This window comes from Schistocerca cancellata, chromosome 10 (assembly GCF_023864275.1).
Source record: "Schistocerca cancellata isolate TAMUIC-IGC-003103 chromosome 10, iqSchCanc2.1, whole genome shotgun sequence".
Taxonomy (NCBI): Eukaryota; Metazoa; Arthropoda; class Insecta; order Orthoptera; family Acrididae; genus Schistocerca; species Schistocerca cancellata.
In genome coordinates, this window is record NC_064635.1 from 133,855,292 (window position 1) to 133,868,292 (window position 13,001).

Consider the following 13,001-nt stretch of genomic DNA (forward strand, 5'->3'; position numbering starts at 1 on the left):
GCACTTCTCATAAGCACTTTTTGGTACAGCCTTGAGTACATCCAGTGATGTGGTTTTTATTTCCTCCATTTGAAAATCTTCATCCTTGCATTGGTCTCTTCAGTTTTGGGAACAGGAAAAATTCACAGTGGGCCAAATTTGGCAAATGTAGCAGCTGAGGCAAGATTGTCATGTTTTTGGCCAAAAAAATCTCTCACAAGCAACAATGAATGAGCAGGTGCACTGTAGTGATGCAAAACCCATGAATTGTTTTTCCACAATTCCGGGCTGCTTATTGCTTCTTACAAATGGCGCATAATGTCAAGGTAATAGTTAATAGTCCCTATTGACTGTATGACCTTAATGCAAAAATTTGTGATGCACTACACCATTGTAACTTGCAGGGTGGGGGGGGGGGGGGGGGGGGGGGGGGGGGGGGGGGGGCAAAAATTTGCATTTGATCGAACTCTGCGGTTCCCCGGCCGGGTGCCGGCCGATGTGGCCGAGCAGTTCTAGGCGCTTCAGTCTGGAACTGCGTGACCGCTACGGCCGCAGGTTCGAATCCTGCCTCGGGCATAGATGAGTGTGATGTCCTTAGGTTAGTTGGGTTTAAGTAGTTCTAAGTTCTAGGGGATTGATGACCTCAGATGTTAAGTCCCATGGTGCTCACAGCCATTTGAACCTTTTTTTTTGGTAAAAAGGGTGTTTTACCATGTTTGATAGTTCTCACAACAATGGTGTCCTGAGTTGGCTGTCTTTAAACTCAACCCTACGACGCCTAAGGGGGGGGGGGGGGGGGGGGGGTGGTGTTCGCTGAACCCACAATTTTTTTTATGTCCCCTGCTTTTGCCCAAGTAACTTTCATACTACATATTCCCTTTGAGTTATTGTTCGTTTGCTATTTTATGAAACATTAGTGTCAATATATTTTATAGAAAATTCCTCCTTTGACAGAAAAAAAAAAATAAACTTAGTATGGGTCCAACAACCCCCCCCCCCCCCCCCCCCCCTCTTAGGCTTCCATGCTATAGAAAATTTCCCTTAGTAGGATTTCGTATTTCTAATCTCCACAACAATGCAAGTTAGTTTCTTGTAGGTTGGTATTCTTGATATTCACAACAATAGGTTTACTTTCAGAGTGAGTGATTGTTGATGTCAGTCAGCTGTTATTTTGCTTGTAAACTTTTAGTGAGTTAGTGCATTTCCCAACACGTAGGCCTCCAGTAACTTTGGTGTCCTACACAGCAAAAACGAAACCAAGTAAGAACTTACTGATGTTGTCAATAATGCACCAAGATAAAGGCACTGTTGGAGGATAAAACCGAGATAAATGCATATTATAATTCCACCTTAGGTGGAATTGATACCATTGAGCGCGTATGTACACCTACAAGAGGGGAACAAAGAGATGGCCTCTATCTGTATTTTACTCTCATCGACACTTGTGCTGTCAATGCAACCACCATATTCATCCAGCAACATCCAAGATGGAATGAAGAGAAACACAACAAACGGAAACTTGATCTTCTGCAAGCTGGGATGGAACTAGTGAAATTGCAGGTAAAAGAAACAAGTGCCAATGCAAGAGGGTTATCTAACCAAATTGTTCAATCAATGGAGACTATTCTACAAAAGAAAATCAAAGAAGTGACAACAGAAGCACGTCAACCTCCTGCAGGGAAAGGTCGGTTCCAAGTTTGTGTAAGAAAAGGTAAAACATAGAAGCAGAAGTACAACAATCTAAGTAAACCAAAACAGTATTGTGGACTGTGTCAAACATGTGTGTAACACACATTCAGAAAAAATTGTGAAATGTGTTTCATGTCTTGAAGTGGAGGACTCATAGTAGTCTATTGTATATGAACACATCTGTATTTTGTATTGTAATATGTCAATTTTTTATTCACTCAATCCAATATTTATAACAATTAACAACATTTATAAACCGATGCCTTAGTTAAAGTACATAAACCATTTTGAAACTTTTAATTTTCGTCAGTAAACTTATTTAATACCTGTGGGCTCGCCGAACGCCCCCTTAGGCATCCAAGTTAGAAAAAAAGGCTTGTGCGTCCTAGGGTTAAGAGTCGGCAGTTCTTCTTGCAAACTTAACTTTCAGCCCTTCCTCTTCTAAATCAATAACTTTTACAGCAAATCACTAAACTCATTTTTCCCTCAAATTTCATCAATAATGAATCACCGACACTTTGCTTCCTGTCCATAGCTACATCTTCATTGCCACTGAGTACTCTGTCATGGATGAGCTCTTGCTCTTTGCTGAAGAATTTTCAGGCTGTATGCAACAGATTCTGATAACTATTTGTTATTTCTGTGGGAGATGCGGAGTTTTGACTTTTTTTTGTTGTTGTGAAGGTCAAAGTTTTTCCATTGGCTTTCTCTGTTTTTACTTTTGTCTGCTCTTTCTAGAAGAGACTTCTCAATGTGTAGCTTTTCTGGAGCAGAAGTAAAATGGTTGATTTAGTTCTTTTCCTACCATCTTTCATGAAACACGGAAAGGCTTTAGGGTCATGTGTCTATTTCTGGTAAAACAATGGCTGCACTTATTTAGCACTCCGGACACAACCCAAGATCTAAGCTGACATTAGGCCCAAACCCACCAACATCAGTTACAATTTTCTCAGTATCTTTTTGATGATTTGAAGAAGCCCAGTACTTTCCACAGAGACATGTGACAGTCAGTTCCTTATCAGTAACATACGAACTCCAATATTCACACTTGTAAAAGGTAGCAGATAGGTCTCACCTATTATTTTGACGACATCATAGATAGAAATATGCTGGCCCATTCATCGGCTGCAATGTTGTTGTACCTTTTCAATGGTCCATAAAGAAAGTGGTCTGGTGCAGAGGCTGCAATTTTTTTATTGTGTGTGTGTGTGTGTGTGTGTGTGTGTGTGTGTGTGTGTGTGTGTGTGTACAATGCCATTGAATTTGGCCAAACTAAGTGAAGCCAACAGAGAAGTGGCTGTCTTGAGTATATAAAAGCATCACTACCATAAAAACATCTAACATACTTAACGAAATGCTCGAGAAAGAGTTTAAAGATAGTTGCTCTTATCCAACCAGATAGGAGGTGTCCAGAATCCAGTGGGCCACCTCTCAAAAACAATCTTTCATATTGACCCTTGGAAAAAAATGAAGAAAGGTGAGGTGGAATTGCCTAACATTTATTTCACAGCATAAGGCAACTAAAAAATCTTGTTCAGCAAAGGTAACTTAGCTAGCTATTTTTCCCTCTTCTTTGCCACAATCTTCCCTGGCTTTTGTACAGTGGTGGTCCCACTATCATCAATGTTTCAAATAGTCAGATCTAAATTTATGCTTATTAAGCACTAGTTTGAAGTTTGTGGGGGGAAAAAAAACAAGTAACATTGGTTCCATTACTGAGTATGTACAGTACAAGAAAATAGTACATGAGAATGAAGTGTGCAATCTAAATGGTGATTAATTATTAAAACAAATTTCCAGTGGTCTTTGAAAAGTTACAGAAATGAATCAAAATTAATACACAAACAGCATGTTTTTTGGTCCCTGAGACACAGCAATGATGCTTATCTGTACCCATCTTTCATTTGACATAGCACATTTTCTCATGGTGGAGACAGAATAAACAAGGATACAACCCTTTTTTTTTTGCATTAGATGAACTTAGTATGTTTTCTGTCTGAACCGTGGTCTACAGTACTGAACCTTTCCAGACATTGTTTTTCCTGTACCACAGCACACTTGCATATTTTTTCATCTTGCACCCTTCACAGCTTCATGAAACACAGCTTTGTTAAGAGTGTTTGATTCCGATAATCCACCATTTCGCCCTCTCAGTGCTACATCGTAGTACCAATGTAATGCACCAACTCTTACACCGTTATCCGACAAAATTTGTTTCATGAAGGTCCTCTTACATCGAAACAAAGTAGTCAAAAATCACTGGGCTAGCTGAGGATTGCACAGTGAAAGCTTTTGAAGCTCAAAACAGATTTTGAAAGCACTGAATTATATTCCTAACTGTACAATGAAATTGCACCTTAGGAAAGCTTCCCTTTCCTTTTCAATTTGTGTTTCAGATATCTCAGTGGTTCATCAGTCATTCTTTGATCTTTAGGAAAGCACTGCACCAGCAACGGACCTTCCATGTCCCAAAACACTAATTATTGCAGAAGGTTGGCTTTTGAACTTTTTTGCTGCAGGCAACACATCACACCATGCTCTACCACTTACTCCGTATTTTGTATTAATAGAGCCACACATCTTGTCAACAGTTACTATGCAACTTAGAAAGTCTCCTTCCTCTTCAAATGACTCTAATGTAATATTAACATTTCGAAATGCCACCATTTGTGTCGGTCTGCTGGTGTGGTAATCAACGAGTACTCCCATTGCAGCAGTTCAAAGATTTGTGGACAACTGCAAATGCTGAACTGTGTTTAATGTTTCAACTCATGCATATTCCTGCTCATTTCTGAAGTGTGCAGTTTAACCTGAACTGTGTCATATTGAGACACTTTATTCACTCAAAAAATTTTTGTTTGCCAATTCTGAGGATTATCTCCACAGGTTTACTGCCTCTAGCACAGGAAGCAAATGGCTACACTCATTTCTTCCTTTATGCATATGGATGATGCATTACAAATAAGATGGTTTAAAATCAGCACTAAAAGTGCTATTCACTTAACTGACATAACTAACATACAAAAATCCCACTGAGATCAAGCTGTGTTAGTGCTGAAGCAGTTTGGTTGATCTGATCTGTGATGCAGATAGAGAGAGAGAGAGAGAGAGAGAGAGAGAGAGAGAGAAACATTACTGACTTTCCTATCTAACCCTTCCAACTTTTTAACACACTGAGCACTGTTCTTCAATGGTTTTACACTAACAACTGCAGTTTAACAGGAATGTAGTCCAAGCAACTTATACTGCAAATGAACAGCAACAGCTATTTTTCAGTTGCAGTGAATCTTCCTCAGCATAGTGAACCCAATTTCAGTTATGCAATGTTCAGACTTTCTTATATTTTACAACATTTCTGGTAGCAATCCTAGTCAGAAAGGCTTTACATTCCTATCGGTAAAAACATGCACTATACAGTGGGACCAGAAAAAATTCATTTTATGACCAATTTCAGTGCCTGCTGTGCTGGTTTCTATCTCTTAATTTTTGCCAAGTTTTTGTTTTACTTTTTAACTTCAATTGATTGCAATGACATTCTCAGCTTGAGTATTATATACTAAACATTGCCACATTTCTTTAGGCTCAAATGTAGCCATGTTTCATGAAACACGAATAACTAATAAAACAAGAAAAGTACTTCTCACTTAAAATGAAAATCATTTTTAAGCTTAGTGATACTGTGCAGCCTCAGATAGTAAACATTGTCCCAATGCTGCAACTTTGAGGGGGACATTGTCTGAAATCCTAGTTATGATGTCTCACTTATGTGCCTATAAACTTTGCAATAGTCCAACTTAGTTATTTGTATGCTAGTCAGGACTTTTGTATTTTATTTTTATTGAATGTTTACTGGAAATTATAAATACACGATATGTGGTTAGAAGGGATCATGTATCCTAATGGACGATTTTTATGTTTACCAATGACACTGCCTGAAAGTCTGCCAAACTGGTACTAGACATTTTATAGAAAAAAAAATCTTTGAAAAACTGGGTTCATTATGCTAAATAGTTATGTTTAGTACATTCCTCAAAACAACAGCCATTGTCGGTTTACAACTTTTTAGGGATTTTCTTTATGAACTCACAGAGGTTTAACTGTGAATATGGACTATGCATAATGATGAGCTATTGCAGTGTTACCCCACAGGACTGGAGGGACAATCTCAGAAGAAGCTGTAAGCACCAATGAAAATGGAAATAGACTTTAAATTGTATTGTGAAAAATTCTTATCCATGAATTACTTCCAATTACGAAATTTTGATCTACACAGTTCCAGCCAGCAAAACTTGTCAACCCATCAAACAACACAGATATGAACCATATGTGTTTGAAGTCTCCTTTTTTTTGTTTCTAAGCAAACAATAGATCAACATTTTTTTTAGCAACATTCTGTACCAAGCTACGACAACTAGATATCTTGCTTTTAAGCAGAATTATTGTGCGAGCTATCACACACAAAATGGAATGTTAAGAAAAATCGTTCATTATAGCAAATGCAAGATTAGTAGGAGCTAATTTATTAGATAACAAATGTATGGATCCGCAGAGCCAAACAGTGTTATGACAACAATTCTGGGTGAAGCAATCCTTAGTTGTTATACGGCAGTTTGAAATCGTGCAGGTACTGCATGCCCCTGCACAAGGAACAACTGCCGAATGCTCTCTTCATGATCATACAATCATCCCACCAATGGCATTGTTATCGACCAAGAAAAATAAAATATTTTTATTATCTGTGTACAGCAAATCATATATTAACTATTATTTTAAATTAAACTATGTCTACTCAGCAACAAATTTTCCCATTCATATCAAATAGCAGATGTGATAATGTGCAGCTGCATTAACGTCAGTACTGATAGCCGATCAAACACTTTTACAGAACATTATAACAAAAATTTTAAGGGACAGTCAAATGAGAACGAGGCAAGCAAAAAAAGTAAGCAAACTGTTAATTATTTCCAAATTAATTGCCACAGCTGTTAATATGTTTATCTCATTGTGAGACACATGGATCAGTAACTTCATGGAAAAATGTTTGCAGTTGCATATCAAACCACGATTGTTACCCAGCACGCACCTCATCGTCCGAAGCAAATCTATGGCCACAAATGTCTCTTCAGGGTTCAAAAATATGAAAATTGCACGGGGAAAGATAGGGACTGTATGGAGGATGTTTAGCAGCTTCCAAGCGAAACTTCTGCGCTTTACTCAAAACAGTAGCAACATGTAGGTGGACATTATCGTGCAACAGAATGATGCCATCCATCAACATTACTGGGTGTTTCGATGTTTCTGGCACATTCCAATTTTTGTAAAGTGTCCACACACCACAGAGTTTATTGTAGTGCCACATTCCAAAAATGTCTACGAGCAGCGGGCCCTTGCTGTCAAAGAAAAAGGTGGTCGTGACTTTCCCAGAGTGGTGTGCATGGCTAGAAATGGTTTGGTACTCTGAGAAATGTTTGGAAACCCCGAGGAATAGTGAGCCATGCAGAGTTACAGAAGTTAAAGCAATTTGAATGAGGCACACTATGATTTAAATTAAACAAATTATAAAATTTTAATTGCTTATCTTTTAGCAAATTATGCAAAATGATAGCCAAGTGCAATATATTAAATTCTGGCCATGCAGCCACGCAAATAAAATTTCTTCCACCGATATTTTGGCTGTATTTTCTGGCCAGCCTCAGAGTGACTCAAGACTGACAAGGTGCCAAGTGCGGCCTTATGTGCTCCACTGCGGCAGACCTGCGCATGCGGGTCACAGACGTTGGTCAGCAGCAAACAGCAATGCTTACACACGCACCACCTGTGGCGAAGGCGTACAGACATGCAATTCACTTATTGATGTATGTTTGGCAGCAGCAACAACATCACGGCTTTTCTACAGTTTAATTACCCCAAGAGCTGGATTCCCTGCTTTGTTCAAATTAAAACCATTATCCCCACTTATTAAATTATTAGCTAATCTAATCTCTACAACTCCCTTGAAGACAGAATCCCAAACAGACTCTGACTGTGATAAGCGTGTGTATCTCTGATGTTCCACACATCTCTCACCAATGGTGTGTGGTGTTTGACCTATGTATGACTTCTTACAATTTCTGCACGGAATCTGATACACACCCGCCTTATGAAGCAATAAATTGTTCTTTACAAAGCAGAGTAAAGCTGCAATCTTCATGGGACACTGGAAGATCACCTTAACACAGTGTTTGTTGAGAATACGGCCTATCTTCGAGGAAAGAGCGCCCACATAAGGCAAAAACGCATTTGATCTGACGGAATTACTATTTTCTTCCCCATTACATACCTACATTGCAAGCTCTACGAATTTGTTGTGGAGAAAACCCATTCGCTTTAAAAATGCTCATGAGGTATGTGCGCTCTCCTTGCACACTATTTTTATCAGATATACAGTGCACCCTACACACTAAGGTCTTACAGACACCTATGGTCTGTGAAGGGTGATGGTTTACAATATATGTCATGTCCTACAGTGCTATGAACTTTACAGCAAATGGTAACATCCAAAAAAGGGAGGCAGCCGTCTTTTCTATTTCCATAGTAAATGTGAAACTAGCGTGGATAGAATTCAAATGCTCAAAACTCTATGCAATTCATCCACCCTTTGTGGCCATACTACTAACGTGTAGTCCACGTGCCTCCAGAAGATCATTGGTTTAAAACTTGCCGATTCCAATGTCTTGTCCTTGAAGTCTTTCATGAATAAATTAGCTACCAGAGGGGAGAGGAGACATCAATCTGCTCATAAAATTCACCATTAAACTGAAAATAAGATGACAAAAGCACATGTTCAAATAAGACCATGATGTTCTTACCAAACTGTTAGCTGATTAAAGATAGAGTCCTTTAAGGGTACCTTGATTCACAATGATACTACATCAAAACTAACTAGCACATCCATACTATTTAGCCTGACATTACTAAGTCTCTGAATAAAATTCCATACAATTATGAATGTGGTGACTACATCTTCCTACCAATGGTTTTAATAAGGAAGCTAAATATTTGGCACATAAATATGTTGGTAAATCAACAGTGCTCATTGTAAGCCTTAAAGACAAATCCTCTACATGCTCATCCTTATTCATCTTGTGAACTTTAGGAAGCCGATAAAATCTCTGTGGTACTGCACCTTGTACTTTTAAACTTCTTTTGACTTCCTTTGTAGTGATGAAGCATTCAGCAAGGCAGCAGTCCCTGTCACTTTGTTGGTAGGGTCTTTGTTAATCTTCTGGTATGTTCCAGAACTAAGTAGACCACATAACTTTTCCTTATAGACTTCCCGACACAAAATGACAGTAGCATTACCTGTATCAGGATGTAGGATGACTGTGTTAGTATCCTCATGCAGCTTTCATACTTCTAATTGCTCTGCCTTGGAAAAATTACTTCTTTGTGGATAATGATTAGTGATTGCTCAGCAGCTTTCACGTCTGATTTCTCTTGCTGAATCCTCTGATATTAGTCTGACAGCTCCCTCAGCGGCACAGATGAAAGACGATCTCGGTAAAGTCATTAGAGCACGAGCAAAATTTAGCCCTTTACTTAAGACAGATAATGTGGCTTCATCTACATTCTTACCCATCAAATTTATGACAGGACGTTGAATAACAAAGTCCACCTGAGAAGGCTGGTTTAATCAGCTGTACTTGGCAACCTGCCTTTCTGTAACCACTTCGCAAAGCCAGTCAGACTTAGCCCATGTTTAATCATCAATCCATTAGTCAGGAGACAAAACAGCTGCTATTTTCAAATGCAGATGATACACGTGTTCAGAAACAATGTCCAAATTCCGCCGAGTAGAACGAATTATTTCTCTGACAATAGCAGAACCAGCCCTACGTAAAATTCTATTTATTGCAGTGTTCTTGACGAAATGAACCGACCTTGCAAATTTTGGAACAACTCCACGATCCTGGCACTTCAGTAAGAAACTCAAGGAGATCAATAGTCTTGCTCTCTTGTGTTGCAATACGTCCAAACTATGACCCCCTCAAACCACCTCCTTCCCGAAGAGGTAGTCGATGGTTTTTTCAACTTCTCGCAATGTAATGACTAGTCCATTAAATTTCAGGCATGTAGCAGTGCACGAGTGTGACTGGGCTTGGAAAGTGGCTACAAAAAGACAGTTTGCCAAGTACAGCCTGTTAGAACAGCCTTCTCAGATGGACTGTTATTCAACGTCCTGTCAAATTTAGTGGGGGTTAGGATCTGGATGAAGTTACGTTATCTGTCTTAAGTAAAGGGCTAAATTTTGCCCCCACTCTTTAGACTTTGTTGATATCATCTTTCATCAGTGCTGCTGAGAAAGCTGTCTGACAGCTATCAGAGGATTCAGCTGAAGAAATTAGACATGGAAGTTGCTGAGCAATTATGAAACATCACCCACAAAGAAGTAATGTTTCCAAAGAAGAGTGTTGAGATACAAAAGCTGCTTGAAGATACTAACAAAGTCGTCCTACATGCTGATAAAAGTAATGGTACTGTCATTTTGCCTCAGGAAGTCTATAAGGAAAAGTTATGCAGTCTACTTAGTTCTGGTGCATTCCAGAAGATTAACAAAGACCCTACCAACAAGGTGACAAAGACTGCTGCCTTGCTTAATGCTACATCACTAGCAAAGGAAATCGTAATGAGTGCAGTACTACCGAGACTTGATCGGCTCCCCATACTTCACAAGATGGATGAGGATGAGCGTTTAGATGATGTGTGTGTGAAGCCTGTAACGAGCACTATTGGTTCACCAACGTATTTTTCTGCCAAATATTTAACTTCCTTGTTAAAACCACTGTTAAGAAAATGTAGTCACCGCATTCATAATTATATGGATTTTATTCAGAGACTTAGCAATGTCAGACTAAATAGTATGGTCTTGCTCATTAGTTTTGACATGGTATCATTATATACCACGGTACCTTCAAAAGACACACTCTTCTCTCTCTCTGATCAGCCAACATTTTGGTAAGAACATCATGGCCTTATATGAACAAGTGTTTTTGTTGTCTTATTTTCAGTTTAATGGTGAATTTTATGAGCAGTTTGAAGGAGTTGCTATGGGAAGCCGTTTCTCCCCTCTGGTAGCTAAATTATTCATAGAAGACTTCGAGGACAAGGCACCGGACTCATCAAATTTTAAAAAGCAATGATCTTCTGGGGGTACGTGGACAACACATTTGCAGTGTGGCCGTACAGCATGGATGAATTATGTATGTTTCTTGAGCATTTGATTTCAATCCATGCTAGTATCAAATTTACTATGGAAACAGAAAAAGACAGCTGCCTCCTTTTTGGATGTTGTCATTTGCCGTAAAGCAGATGGCACATTAGGACATGCCATATATCGTAAACCAACACATACAAATCTATATTAACATGCCAGTAGCTGCCATCAAGTTTCACAGGCCATTGGTGTTCTTAAGACCTTAGTGTGTAGGGCACACTGTATATCCAATAAAGATAGTTTGCAAGAAGAGCTCGCATACCTCACAAGCATTTTTACAGGGAACAACAAATTCGTAGAGAATCCAACATAAAACCTAGAATGCAGTTATGTGATGGGTAAGAAGATAGTAATTCCTTCATATCAAGTGCATTTCTGCCCTACGTGGGTGCTCTTTCCTCAAAGATAGGATGTATTCTCGGGAAACACTGTGTAAAGGCGATCTTCTGGCCTCCCACGAAGGCTGCAGGTTTACTCAACTCTAAAGTACGATTTATTGCTTCGTAAGGTGGATGTGTATCAGATTTCTTTCGGAAATTGTGAGAAGTCCATACATAGGTCTCACAACACACACCGTTCAAGAGATGTGTGGAACATTAAGATACACATGCTTATCACAGCCAGACAAGTCAGTTGTGGCTGAACATTTTATTGGTACAGGGCAGACCATTTACTACAGTGATGAAGATTTTAACATCCACCTCTTCCATTTGGGATTCTCTCTTCAAGGAAGCTTGAGAGATTGGATTAAATAATAATTTAATACTGAGGGATAATGTTTTTAATTGGGGAAAAAAAAACACGGTATCCAGCTCCTGGGGGTAATTAAACTGCAGAGAAGTCATCACGGTGTCGCTGCCGCCAAACATATATCGATAAGCGAATTGAATGTCTGTACACCTTCACCACAGGCAGTGCATGTGTAAGTGTTTCTCTTTGCTGCTGACCAGCATCTGTGACCCACATGCGCAATACTGCCACGGTGGAGCAAGTAAGGTCCCGCCCTGGGCACCTTGTCAGTCTTGCGACTCATTTTGAGGAAGGCCGGATGATACGCAGCCGAAATATCAGTGGAAGAAATTTTGTCTGCGTGGCTGCATGCCCGAAATTTAATGGACTATTCATTATGCTGCGAGAAGTTGAAAATGCACAATAGTAAAGTTAATTGTGTCCCACATTTTGTGCGAATAGTAGCTCTACAAAGCTTTCAGAGTAACTCTTAACAGTTTCTCTCTTCTGCATGCCTGTCAACAACTGACTGCCTCTGCTATTTGGTGAACAGTCTCGTTTACTCCCATGTTATTTACATTCTGCCAGAACTTTCCTTATTATATATGCGTTTGTTTCAGGGAAAGGTGGAGGGGCACTAAATATCAATAAACTTTAAATGAAAAAGAAACCTTCACAAACAACCACAAAACCTTTTCAAGTGATCAGTTCCAAGTTGGGTATCTTAACTATATGGCTTCTCAAGGTGTAGCTCAGGTTTGAGGTTTAAGAAGATACAAATTAAAGAATTATCCTATCAACAACTCTCTGTATTGTGTGCCATTTCGAGCAGTGTCCGATGAATTTTTGAAATTTTACTCAATACATTTATTACTACAGGTCATTTGTCAGATGCACATGTGTATAACCTAAAAACTATGTTAGTTTTGCACACAAGCTCATGATACTATCATCTGGAATCTTACCCCCTTTTTTGTGTGCTCAGTGAACATACAAAAATCCCTTTCAGTTGTTTGGCTCTTCTGGAATCCAAACTGCAATTTACGTATTTCATAATTTACCAGGTGAAGGAGAAGCACATGTTACTGTATCTATAATTTTGGCAAATAATGTAAGCAGACTGTAAGAATGCAGAATAAAATGTTCTTGGACTTCCAGTGACATGTAGTTGCTGAAATGCTCCGAGCTTTTAACCGAGCACCCCTTGCCCATTGCCATGTTGACTACCTGGGGCAGGTGGTACACCTGGGCGGCCACTGGCCATTTGTGTGCAGTAACCGGGGCACGTGGTACAACCTTCGACACGTCAGTTGCTGTCTGTGCCAAAATTGAGGCCTGCAATACTGCCATA

At 39.3% G+C, this 13,001-nt stretch overlaps 1 protein-coding gene and 1 non-coding gene across 2 annotated transcripts in view; both read right to left on the minus strand.

Moving 5' to 3' along the window:
* Positions 1-13,001, minus strand: part of LOC126106567 (protein Smaug homolog 1) — a 106,141-nt gene that overhangs the window by 25,067 nt on the left and 68,073 nt on the right. The gene's annotated exons all lie outside the window — the stretch shown is intronic.
* On the minus strand, positions 6,200-6,326 carry LOC126107089 (small nucleolar RNA SNORA79). Its single transcript, XR_007523499.1, has one exon. It is a non-coding gene; the product is annotated as a small nucleolar RNA SNORA79 (small nucleolar RNA).